Raw genomic sequence first — 13,420 nt, forward strand, 5'->3', positions numbered from 1 at the left:
GATGCCACAGGTTACCTCACAATATTAACACTGTTTAGAGTGTAAACACCTAAACAAGGTCATTCAGAAAGTAAACTCGGAGAAGAACTGCTCTGTGATTTTTTCCATTAGTGAAAGCTACCTCCTGGGCCAACAGATGAGGCTGGCAGATGGATGCCTCCATCCCCTGCAGAAGGGAGTCTCCAACCGCTACCAAATATTGTTTCCTCTTGCTTGAGGATGCCTGGCCTGCCCCCTTCCACCAATGCTCCTCCCACGGGCAACTGGTGCCACCTTAGTCAGGGGTGGCACATGCCCCCCCCCCCCCCGCAACCAGTCCCACTGACTGGGGGTGCTCCCCCACAGCTGATCCTACCAACTGGGGGGTCCCCCCATGGCCAATCCTGCCAAATGGAGGGGTGCCCCATGGCCAATATCGCTGCCCGTGGGAACCCCTGTGGCCGATTCCACGACAGCCAATAGCTGCAGCCACTTCCAGGGGTGACTGTGGCTGCTTCTAGGAGTGGCTACAGCGATTGGCCAGCACTTGCAGGGCCGAGCACTGGCACTCCCGCCTGTGAGCCCTAGCCATCACCTAAGCAGCGAGTGCAGCCGGTCAAGGGGTGCACAGGCACTGTCAGGGGGTGCACGTTCACCGCATCGCCACTGGCTCCTCCTCCTGTTTCTAGGGCTCCACATCTATTCTCCTGGCAAACTGCTGCAGCTGGAGATGAAAATTTCTGCTTGCTGCCAGAGGTGACAAGCTTTCCACTTTGCTTCCTGGGAGTCCATGCCCTCTATCTTCTCCAGCACTGCCTCTGGCAGTCCATCCTCCCATTGGTAGAACTTGCCTACAAGCACAGCAGAAGATGAAACTCAGGACTTCTGAGCACCAGGATAGTGCCTTAAACCCTGTATCCTTCACTGTTCCTCATTAATGAAGTCTCACATCCCCGAGTTACTGCCTGTGGAGAAAATAAAAGGAAATGGTGACAGAGATGGCACACTTCCTATTCTGATACTTTCATGGAAGAAAATGAATTGATGAAAGGAAAACAACAAGGTAGAAAGCTAAACCACTTCCATTTCTTCCTCCAAGCTCCGTCTTTATGGCTGAATTTTGAAACTGTATGAAATAACTATCGTAAGAGTTGTTGCTATGGCATTACTGGCATGTGGCATTTTTCCCCCTTGTGATTGGGAGCCTACCTAATCAGGAAAGCACTACCAATGTGGAAAGGCCTTGTTCCTTTCCAGTTTCTGATCCCAAAGTGGAAAGTATAGCTTGCCAGGACTGTAATTGTAGCCTTGGAGTTAGGTGGGCCACTTTTCTAGCATTATTTTCTTGACAGCTTTATTGCAACTTTGAGATCTCATTGTTAACTGTCAAGAAAGCCTTGGTGCTGAAAATGAAGGAGGGAGAATGACATTCTTGAAGTTAAACATGGAGACTTGTCATCTGGGAGATGCCATAGCTCTCAGTGTTCAAATATCACAGCTGCCTATTGCGAGAGAGATTAATGGTATCGAATGCCAGCGTGGCATCTTCTGGCTGTGAAGTATGTAGTGTTGTAGTAATAATTAAGGGTGTTAGAGTCTTGATAAGCTGAAATGTGAGGATGGCATCAGCTTTATTCATGAGGCTAAAATAAAATTGCTCTTTTACCCAATTAGATTTAACCAGCTGTTAGTGGAAAGAATGGTTATTCTTACACATGATGTATGATTAATGGGGAAAGTGAGAATAAGCAAGAAGTGTGTTTTAGCACTAACAGTGAAATCTGGCAGTCTTGCAACCCTTAGTGAGGTAGGGGAGGACTTATCTAAAGTCATATTGTTCCAGGCAGAAAATGGTAAGGATTTTCCCTGTAAAAAAAACAAACAAACAAAAAAAAAAAAAAAACTGGGAAAAAATTAACATTTTTTACAAACTTTCAAAACAATTTCTGCAAATTTCCCATTGTGATGAAAAGCTGAAAATCAACAGATTTGGGGTGGGTTCAAAGTCGATAAATAACTGAAGTTTTTCAGTCCCCAGAATTTTCAGTATCTCATCAAACCACGGCAAGTCTTCATTAAAAAAACTAACAACATAAAAAAAAAAAAAATTTTCCATTTTTTCCCCCCAAAATTCCCCATTTAATTGAACTAAAATTCTGATCACCTGCAATCCAAGTGAAAACAGTACCATTGAAATAAGTATTCAGCGTCCAGTCTTGAACCATTGAAGTGAACAGGGTTTTTGCAGTTGGAACAGGACTGTGTACTCAAAGATCAGGATTCTCTCATTGCCCCTGGTTTTAAGAATTGGGTAATAGATTTCCTTTTTTTATTTTGTTGTCCAAAATCTTCTTTTTTCTTCACTTCTAATTACTTGCTGTTACTCCTATCTAATGTATTTTTCTGAATTATTATATCTTTGGGGACTTATACAGGCCCTATCATTACAACGTAAAATCTAGGCACAAGTCCTCTCTCTGTATGGAACTGACTTCAGAGAGTACTTCTCCATGTGAAAGCCTTGCAGGACTGGTTACTAATTCGCAACATTAACGACGGTATTCCTAGATCCAGCTGAGCTGGGGTCAGTAAAAGAACCAGGGAAATGAGTGAAAACTAGATCAGCTAAAGACCAAACTCTTGTCCAAAGTTAACCTATTTCATAGGTGAGACATAGAATTGTTATGAGGAAGCGTGCCGCACCCTAGTTTTCATGTGAAGTTTTTGCAGAGACAGCTTGATTTGGGAGGGGAAAATCTCACAGAAATATTGTTATTTTGCATAGAGAGCTAATATATTAGTATTTGGCAGGTAATAAATGAGACAATTAAAAAAAATGACAACTGACTTGGACTAGCTATTTAACACTAACAAATGAAAAAGTTCATATAAACTTTTATTCTTAAATATGCATAACAGTTAATAAGGAAAATCTTGGAAAGGGCAGCACAATTTTAATTTAGTTTTTAAGGATGAAAGGAAGTGTGCCAAGAAAAGCCTGAACTCTTTTAACTTCACAGAGCTAAAACAACATTAAAACTGAGAATTTAACAAAAATGAGTGAAGAGAAAACTTGGAATTAATTGGTGTACTTAAGACTCATGAGAAATCTTCATAAATGTTTCCAGATTGCTAGTGACTTTCGATAAGTGTTTCTAAGAATGTTAAAGTACATAAAATATTTGATAAGCTAGAAATGTAAAGACTTGAAAGACTCTGTATTTCTTGGCCATAATTCCTACTAGAGTTGTAATTTATGGACTACCACAGGAGTTTTACAGGGATTGTATTTATTATGTTTTGGGTTTTTTGTTAGAGGTAGAAAGTTAATCCAGTACTCCGGACTTTTTGCCATAAGCCCCAGTGATGCCACGCCACTAACTTTAATTGGAAGATTAATAATGATCATCCCCCAAAATAGCATAATATATTAATCACCCACTTATTACATTTTCAAGCAAACTCTTTAGTGCTTTTTCCCATGATGTCCGTCGTGCTTGAGTTCAGCATAAAAGCTACTTCCTTATCCTCCTTCAAATCCCTTCTTAGACCTTTCCTTTGCTGTGGGACTTACAGAATAAAACTTGATAATGCTTAGGCACCTTGCCTGCTGAGATCGTTGCTTGTCATGTGGACCAAAAGTATCTTCTTGTTTCCTTCTCTTATTCTTCCTGTCCGGTTCCCTCTGTTACCCTCTGTAATCCTAATTTCTCTGATGTAGGAGAAATCTTTTTGTTGTTTTTTTTTTTTATAGTGCCAAGCACACTCCAGTCCCGATCCATAACTAGGGTACTATAGTATCTAGATAGTAAAAAGAATAAGTATGCATCATTAAAGAATTAGATAAGACTAAAACTAAATGGAAATGGTGGGCCTTCCATGCAACAGGGCAGAGGATTGAGGGGAGGGGGCAGTATGGAGCATACGGTATGTCTACACTGCTTAATACAGAGCTGTGTAGCTCTGTATGGGTCCTGAAATGCTTATTAGCACCGCCGTGGGAAGGAAGTTTGGTGCCTGGGGCAAAGCCTGAAGTAGCATCTCACCCCCGCCCTCTGCACAGATCCTATGGTTGCTCAGGAGTGCACGCAGCAGCAAAAGCCACCCTCCCCCTGTCCCTGCGTCCCCCCAAATGAGCTGCTTGTTTTCTCCATCCTGCGCCCCGGCTGGGCCCTGCCTGTTGGCACCCCTTCGCTTCGGCACCCAGGGCAGTTATCCCGCTTGCCCCAACACCCTTTGCTATGGCACTGCTGATTAGTCTGGCAGAGTGCTGTGCTGATGCAACCACATTGCTTTTAGGTTCTTGAGGTGCTCCACTGGAGCTAGAGGAGGCATCTCTATACACGTTGTACTGTGTAGATATCTCCAAAGCCTCTAATTAGGAGGATCCCACTCAATGGCAGCTCTCCTAAGAGCAGAAAAGATTAAGAGAAATGGAGGTGGCATTAAGCCTTCCAACAGAAGGCGCCTACTGGCCAAAATCATAAAGGAGATAACAATACTTTGTGATTGTTACATGGCAAACCAGTCTTAGCCTAGTAGCAGCTGAGTGGCAGGCTGGTCTGTGGGTTGTGGACCTACGCAAAAGCTGCTTGCTTTGGCTTTGAGCAAGTGACAAGTGGAGAGCCTGTTCCCTCTTTCTTTTTCTTTTGAATGTGGTGCTAAAGAAAGAAAAGCCAAGCAGCTGAGCTTACAGCAGTGACACAGAGATCCCTACAAGTTGATAATGAGGTTTGACAGTCATGTCATAATTGTTAACAATAGTATTGGAGACATGCCAACAGTTTAGCACTGTCTCGCTGCCTCTTTGGATAGGAGGAATTGCTCTTCATATAGAGCAGCCTGCTAATGGTAGTTAAGAAAAAAAGGGGCTTTTCTAACAGGAAGAAATGCTAAGCAATGTCCCCTATTGTGCTGTGCACACAATAAACCACACAAGATAAGATGATGCAGAAAGATTACAGTGCAATGACAGTAAATCAGTACTTGCTTTTTCTGTTCTTCATACAATCAAATACATTACCTGGGTAAGTAGGCAGTAAGGAGCACGTGATACAATGGCCTGGGATAAGGTTGTGACAGCACAAGTTTGGCATGATCACATTACTCCTGAGTAGAAAATCCAGGAGTGATTTATCTGGGTTTGCTTTATACCACTCCCAAACCAACCTGTATTCTCCAGAGCTGAATCCCTTACAAAAGACCTATTTTCAGATGCTGTGGATAGGTTTTTATATTGGGATTGTTTCCCATATGTGTTAAACTACAGGTATGTCGGCTCAAATCCCATGGTGTTTTTGGAGGGATGTTCACACCAAACACGGTGGTTAAGATGCTCCAGAGAGATCTCCCTAGCATCCCTGCCCAAGAGTCACACAGGTGTGGGACAGACACTAGTGTGAAAATGGTGTAGGATTGCTGAGCCCGGCATTTCAAATCTTGGGAGAACCATTATAGATAACATTTATTCAGGCACACGCCATGAATTTTAAATCCCTCTTCTTGCACCCATGCACAGTTTAATTATGGATTGGGTCTTGCCACAAAGCTCCCTTTTCCAAAAAAAAAAAAATGAAATAAAGCTCTTGTGTTTATTGTGTTTAACCATGAGCCATCAGATGGGTGACCCTGACAAGTTAATGGCCCTAGATTGCTTATTCTAACCTTGTATTCCTAGGAAAGGTGATTCTCCGTTTAGGGATATAAGGAAATAGCATTCCCTTGTAAGATGAAGTTTTTAAATGGACATTTGAAAGTACTCCAGGTAACAGAAAGGCAAAATATGGCTTGGTGAGAAGATGATGGGCTTTAAGCCTTACAAAGCCGCGAACTATTCATGTCACACGTTGCTGTTTATCACAAAGATATTACCACATATGTGGTGTGTACATACATACACATCACCACTCCACACAGATGGAGGTGTCTTGTTGTTGTATGTATAGATATATAAAATTTCACTTCACAGCAAAGTAGTAATCAGAATCTCCCAAGGGTCCTCATAAAATTCAAGATGGTATATTTCTGCATATGTTTAGGCTTTGTCTAAATTTAGATTATTTCTGGTAAAAAGATTGCATCAATTTTACAGAGTACTGCAGATGCAGTTTTGGACATGCCGATAATCTGTCTACTGTAGGATTTAGCAGCAGTAGCTTTACATCTGCACTAACATGTTGTTAATTTAGCTCTGTTGCACACCAAATATGTTATTACATTACATTGGAAAGCTAATCCCCACTACACAAGAAGACATTGGATATTTTTTCCAGTTTTCTACAAAAGGCTGCTTGTAGTTCACAAGCACCAAATTGGCATTTGCCTGGAGAGGTTTCTGGGACAACTCTGTGAAAGGCAAGTAGCTGAATGGTGCTCTATGAGCATGTGATGGGATGGGGCTGCCTATCAAATGTAGCTAAGTTGCATTTGTTTGTTTTTTCTCAAAATGTCTGCATAGGGGTGTTTCGGGGTGCATATACCTGTGTCAGCATAGAATCATAGAAAATTCAGGTTGGAAGGGACCCCAGGAGGTCACATCTAATCCAACCCCCTGCTCCAAGCAGGACCATTGCCAACTAGATCATCCCAGACAGGGCTTTGTCTGTCTGCATCCTGAAAACCTCCAAGGATGGAGATTCCACAGCCTCTTTGGGTAACCCTGTTTCCATGTTTTACTCCCCTCCAAGTGAGAATTTTTCCTAATATCCAACCTAAACTTCCCTTGCTGCAACTTGAGCCCATTGCTCCTTGTTCTGTCATTTGCCACCAGCGAGAACAGTCCAGCTCCATCCTCTTTTGAACTCCTGTTCAGGTAGTTGAAGGCCGCTACTAAATCGTCTCTCAGTCTCCTCTTCTCTAGATTGAATAAGCCCAGTTCCCTCGGACTCTCCTTATAAGTCATGTGCCCCAGCCCCCAAACCATTTTCATTGCTTTTTGTTGGACTCTCTCCAACTTGTTCACATCCTTTCTGTAGTGGGGCCCAAAACTGAACGCAGTACTGCAGATGTGGCCTCACCAGTGCCGAATAGAGGGGAAAAAACACTTGCTTGACCTGCTGGCAGTGCTCCTACTGATGCAACCCAGAATGCCATTAGCCTTTTTTGCAACAAGGGCACACTATTGACTCATATTCATCTTATTGTCCACTGTAACCCCCAGGTCCTTTTCTGCAGAATTGCTGCCCAGCCAGTCAGCCCCCAGCTTGTACCGGTGCATGGGATTGCTCTGTCCTAAGTGCAGGACTTTGCACTTTTCCTTGTTGAACCTCAGGAGATTTCTTTTGGCCCAATCCTCCAATCTGTCTAGGTCATTCTGAGTCCTAGCCCTACCATCCAGCATATCTACTACTCTCTCCGCTTGGTTTCATCTGCAGACTTGCTGAGGGTGCACTCTGTGCCATCTTCCAGGCCATTGATGAAGACATCAAACTAAACTGGCCCGTTGATGAAGATGTTGAGCAAAACCAGCTGACCCCTGGGGCACTCTACTTGATACTGGGTTGCCAACTAGCCATCAAGCTATTGGTTACTAGTCTCTGAGCCCAATTCTCCAGCCAGTTTTCTGTCCACCTTACAGTCCATTTATCCGGCCTGTACTTCCTTAACTTGCCTGCAACAATGTTGTGGGAAACGGTTTCAAAAGTCTTGCTAAATTCAGTATATCACATCTACTTGTCTCCCGGCATCCACAGAGCCAGAGTATAAGCTCATACACGTATATTTGCACACCGATTACCACACACTGTCAACATCTTACTCCTTCCTGACCCCTTGATTTTGTTGATAACAGACAGGAATAGCAAAATTTCAACCTGGGCAGGCCAGCTTGAGGTGGCTTGCAGTTATGGCCTCTTCTGTTCTGTGTGATCAGAAGGTAATACCCACCTCTCTCAAATCCTTCTGTTGGAGTTGAATATGAAGCATGCCCTTGAGGGTATGACAATCTCATGCCAGCCCCAGACAGTTTGGTGATCACAAAGGTCAAACCCAGGCCTGAAGGTCTCTGGGTCCCAACAGAAGGGACTGCAAGAGGCAGAAGAAGGAGGGGTCTTGGAATAAACATCTGTTTTGAATCTAATGGCCTGCTGACATGCAGGTGGAAAACCCACAGCTCTTCTTCCGACACCTAGTCTGTGAAGTGCCCAAACTATAGGTCAAGAGAAGCCTAGGCAGATGAAAATGAGAGGGGTGTAATCAAAATAGAACCAAGAAAAATGGGAAGAAGAACCTGGACTTGTCCCTTCACCCACGTTTTATTTGATCATCTTTTGAGCAACTATTCCACAGGCAGTTCTTTATACAATAACTCTGATTGCTGGTAATAACAACCCCATTTCCTTTGAACATTCACAGGGAGCTGTATCCAGACTGCAGCACTACGGGAGAAGAAAATAGCCTAGTAGATTTTGCAGACTTCTGTGCCATTATAATCCATGAAGCACATCACCTTAAAAGGTTCAAAAGGCACCAGAGACTCAAGATATTACATAACCATATCCTTCCCTGAGCTTAGTCAACTGTTACAGTAAATTTATTGCCAATCCGGCTACCGGATCTGTACAACTACACAACTTGCTAAAGAAAAATTAATTCCTCTTTCTGCCCAAGTTTTGAAAAGCTTAAATAAAAATTAATGTCAACAAGAGATCTTGGACCATTTTAAAGAGACTATCTCTGTCTGGGTAGTAACGGTGTTGCTGCTACTTTATAAAACATATATTCTGAAAGCAAAAAGTTATGGCGAAAGACATTTTACTGGACAAATCGGTTTTGCTGCACAGAGAGAAACAGATACAGGGATGCGCTGACACAATTACCTTTGAACTGTGGTATTAATGGGAAGCCAGATCTATGCTAATCAGAGTTACTTCCAAGAGAATAGATCTGATTTGTACTGCATAGAAACACAGGGATATCATAAAGTGTTGAGATGTCCACAAAATTCACACAAGTTGATGCTATATAAGAGGCATACCTGAGAACTGAACATTCATCCCCCTGCAGAAGTTCAAGGTGATAATTCAAGATAGTTTTCTCTTATAAGGAGCATATATTATCTTTCCAAAACCTGTGCTGCGGAAAGAGTATATTGGTCTGATAGGAATTATCCTTGCTAACATTCACAAAAAAATAACCATGCAAAGGTGTAAGACAGAATTGAAGTGTGCCTCCATGTCCAACACTTATTGTCTCTTTTCATGGGGGAAAAAAATCCTTGGAAAATTGGTATTAGAAATAACTGATCAGCTATTTGCTCCCCATGACTTGCTTCTGATTGTGTCTGAAGATTAAAAAATGTGCGTAAAGTGATGAAGACCAGTGGACAGACCCGAGGAAATCTCACGGCTCTTTCCATCAACACTGATATTCTTTTTCTTCTAAGAAAGGCATTAAATTTGATGTGATTTTAGGTAGTATCCATGCCAACCACCCAGACTGATCAATGCTACCTGTCAGTCCACAATAAACTTATTTTTATGCCACAAATTGTACCATTTTTTATTGACAAAGTATTTCTGATTTATTAAGCTATATATTTGTGTTACCTATAAAATACTAAGGGCCTGATCCAGCAAACAAAAGATTTATTTGGGTTATTAAGCATCCATGCATGTCCCAGCTTTAAATTCCTGGAGTGTAAATCACATCACACATTAACATTTGTTAAACCGACCTCATGCTGTGTGAAAGAACAGAATAATAGAACACCTGGCTGGTTACACCTTGGAGTGTTTAAAACTTCTTCCTAGCCTAACAGTTACCAGGTGTCAATTCTCCCTTATAATATATATCCAGCTGCTTATGGTCAAATATATTAAATGTCCTTGGATGTAGAATCTGAAAGCTCTTTTTTTATTTACTGTATCTTATCAAATAGTAACAAGATGTTTGATCATTTGACGGCATGCTGTGTCCGCTTGGTGTTGCTCAAAAGTGATGTCTATTTGCGATAACAAGCCATGCAAAGGAAAGTCATCAGCAGAACTGAAAATTTAATCTGAATTCACTGTTCTGTTCTCAAGGCTCCTAACTGAGAATTAAGCCACTCTCCCTTCTTTTTTTTTTTTTTATTTGACATCAGCAGGTGATACTCATTTGACTTATCAAGTGCTGTCAAACTTGCTTGGAAAGAACTTGCGAGTCACGACTCCGGGTACTATGGCTGCAATGGATATAGTATTTGAAAACTTTAGTCTCAAATGGCAAGAAGCTGAGAGGAAAATTTATGTCATAAAAATAACAGTCAATGGTGCGAACTGAGATGCTAACTGACAATACCAGAAACTGTTAGGTGCTGAGATACTGAATTGATGACCTAGAAAATAACCTAAGATTAGCAAATATCAGGTTGGTGGGGTTCCTGAAGGCGCAGAGCTGAGAGTGCTTTTATTCAGCGGATTATAAAAGTGACTTTACCTTCTTTGACAATATACAGATTATTGTACCTTCCAGGCTGCATCCTGGGAAGGTCAATCAGACAATATCTAGTACACCCCTTGGTCAAATGACAGTACGTGGGATTTTAATCGTGTCTTCCAGCTGTAGGTTTCAAAGGACCCTGTCTGCCTCTCTAAAGGTGTCTCTCTGTTATCCCGTGGTTCCACGAGGACAACTGAGGCAGCATAGAGAAGCTTCACGACTCATAAAAGTTCATGAATGGATGAAGAGGGTCGTACGGTTAGTCTACGGTCTTCTGGTTTTACCATCTCAGGTGGGAGCAAAAAGGAGGCCCAGCGTAACAGAAACCAATTCGATCACCTATGCAAATGAATGGATTTTACTGAACTTCAGCGCAGCTGAACTATTACTCATCGCTGAGCTAATCAACTAGCATATGAAAATCTCTGCTTCCCAGCTGGCTCATCAAAGAGGAGTAATAGAATTTAGGGAGCCTGTAACTTAAAACACGACTTTAAAAAGTAAAAAACAAAATTGTATTTTTATCCAAAATAGAAAGACTTCCAGCATGGGCTCAAGGAGTGTCTAAGGCAACACATAACAATCGGTGGTGTCATGGGGTGACATTGGTTGCACACAGTCTGCCAAATTTTTTTTTTTTAACGTGACAAGGATGTCTGTTCATTTTGAGAAAGACATGCTGCGATGTTAATTTTTCCAGTGCAAGGTTCTTCACGGGTTTTTAGAGGAAGAGCTGTTTTCATAGCAGGAGTATTTACCCTCTAGCTTGATTGCTTTGATTAAAACCAGTCGGTGTTGGGCTGAGATTCCTGAAAGAAAGGGCTATCCTCTATGCTGTTTGCGACCACTTCTGTTCCAGGGTTGGTAGTTTGGCTCACATCGATCTGAAGAAGAATGCATTGTATTTGGAAACTTGCCAAAGTCTATCCCAGCTATGAAGTTGGTCCAATAAAAAATACTACCCATAGAAATCCATGCATCAATAAAGCAAGTTACACACAAAGTATCTCCAAACTCTGTTTCTGATTTCTCCACTGGGGAACAAACTTTGTACTACTTGGCAGAGGGGTGATACTGGTGTCAGGAGAAGGGGCAGCAATATATTGATTTATAATTTGTTGAAAATCAGGATTTTGGATATTTCATTTATTTTGTTCTCCTGTAAATTTAGCTTGGTTATGTCCTTCAAAGGTCTACAACTACCATATTGCATATGAGGCTGAAAAGTAGGGACCTTTTTTTTTTTTTCTACTGAACTACGAATATAGAGCTCAGCCTTTCAATGTGTCACTGTTTTCCACATGGATGCTACAGCTATTTTAGATAAGAACATTATTGCCACTGTGTTGAATGGATTTTGTATGATGGTATAAATATGTCAATTAGTATTTCAATTAGCATCTGTGACTAATCCTGCCCACGCTGGGAAGTTACAGTTTGTGAATTTCTTACCAGAGGGTATGTTTTTGTTTCTTTATTATTCAAGTATAATGCCAGTTGACAACTTCAATAGCAGGGGATAGGGCAGAAAATTACAAGGTTTCTTTATAATGGAAGATGAAGGATTGGTTAGAAGCATTTCAGTGGAAAGCGAGGTCTTAATTCTCCTGTAATGTGGAATTCTACATTCCACTGCACATTATGCATCAACTCCTACAGACTTTCTTTTAAGTACTTTAATTCTCTGAAGTTCCTATGAACTTTTGACGGATTTTGTGATATTTGGACTTTAATCCTCCATTGCTTGCTTGACGCAGTCCTTAACTAAAAATCCAGCAGAAATAAAAGGGCTGGTTTTCACTTCCACAGAGGTCACTCAGTGTCACTCTAGCATGCAGTTACGTCTACTTTTAAGGTGGTCTTCGTGTGAATGAAAAGCAGGCCCATGTATATTTTAAAATCACATTTGTGTAAGCTCACAGAATTGTCCCATACTACAGCAGCATGTTCACATTGCGTAGCTCTCAAATAGGCTAACGTCACGTGATGAAAAAAAAACAGCATTGCAGTGCTTCAGACCTTACTGGCAATCTTATTTTGATGGAGAATCTAGAGAGAAGGTATTGTTACTTTTGCTCATTATTCGTTTTGTGCCAGTAGAGGGCGTAAAATGTTTAGATCATTGCGAACCATGTAGAGGATCCTAAAAGTGAATAGCTGTATAAAATTCATCAGAAAAAAAAAAAAAATACCACCCACATCCATCACTGGCAATGAACATTTCATGGCGTTTGACTGCGTTATCAGTGAGTTGCTAATACCCAGAAAGGTTATTTAAATAATTTTGCATTTCTGAACTTCAGGACTAGTTGGGAATTAGTAGAGTTCACTTCCATAAAGCAGCATGTTGGGTTCTGGGATTAAGGGAAAGGAAGATTAAAATAAAGATACGGTAACGACAATGATTAGAGTAAGACAAATTGCATCATTATTTTGAAGCCATAAAACATGCATTAGTTGCCTTTAAAGGCTTAGGATTAGAGAGACTTCACAAAAAATATTCAAAAGGGTCTGTAATTTGGTGGTTCTTCTGCAAATGGGAACAGATAATGGCTTTAATTCCACACTATATTCCCCCAGATTGACCCCTCTGTAACTGGAGCGAGGCAGTGGTAAGCCAGAACCCCTGGATGTACGTGAAACAACCAGTAACACAGCTGTATTTTGTTAATGGCATGTATTATAGTGTCTCTCTGTGTTTACTTTGGCTAAGGCTTTAAAGGACACCAAATTCAACTGATTAATGGCTTAATTGCTATTGTAAAGAAAACAAATAATTAACATGAAGAGAAGAATAGAAAGTAGCTCAGCATTTCAGTGAAATACAGGAAATACAGCAACATTTTTTCCCCTTTGGCAGGTCAATGTTTGTGCACTTTTGAAGATGCTATGTGCAAGATATCAGTGAGGAGAAAACCTAATATTGGATTTATTCTGACCCTAAAGTTAGTGATGCTATCTCTTGGCTAGCATACTACTGGCAAAACCCTTCCCCCTGACAAAACTACTGAACAGGGCATGG

This window comes from Crocodylus siamensis, chromosome 11 (assembly GCF_052110815.1).
Source record: "Crocodylus siamensis isolate JL-2025a chromosome 11, ASM5211081v1, whole genome shotgun sequence".
Lineage (NCBI taxonomy): Eukaryota > Metazoa > Chordata > Crocodylia > Crocodylidae > Crocodylus > Crocodylus siamensis.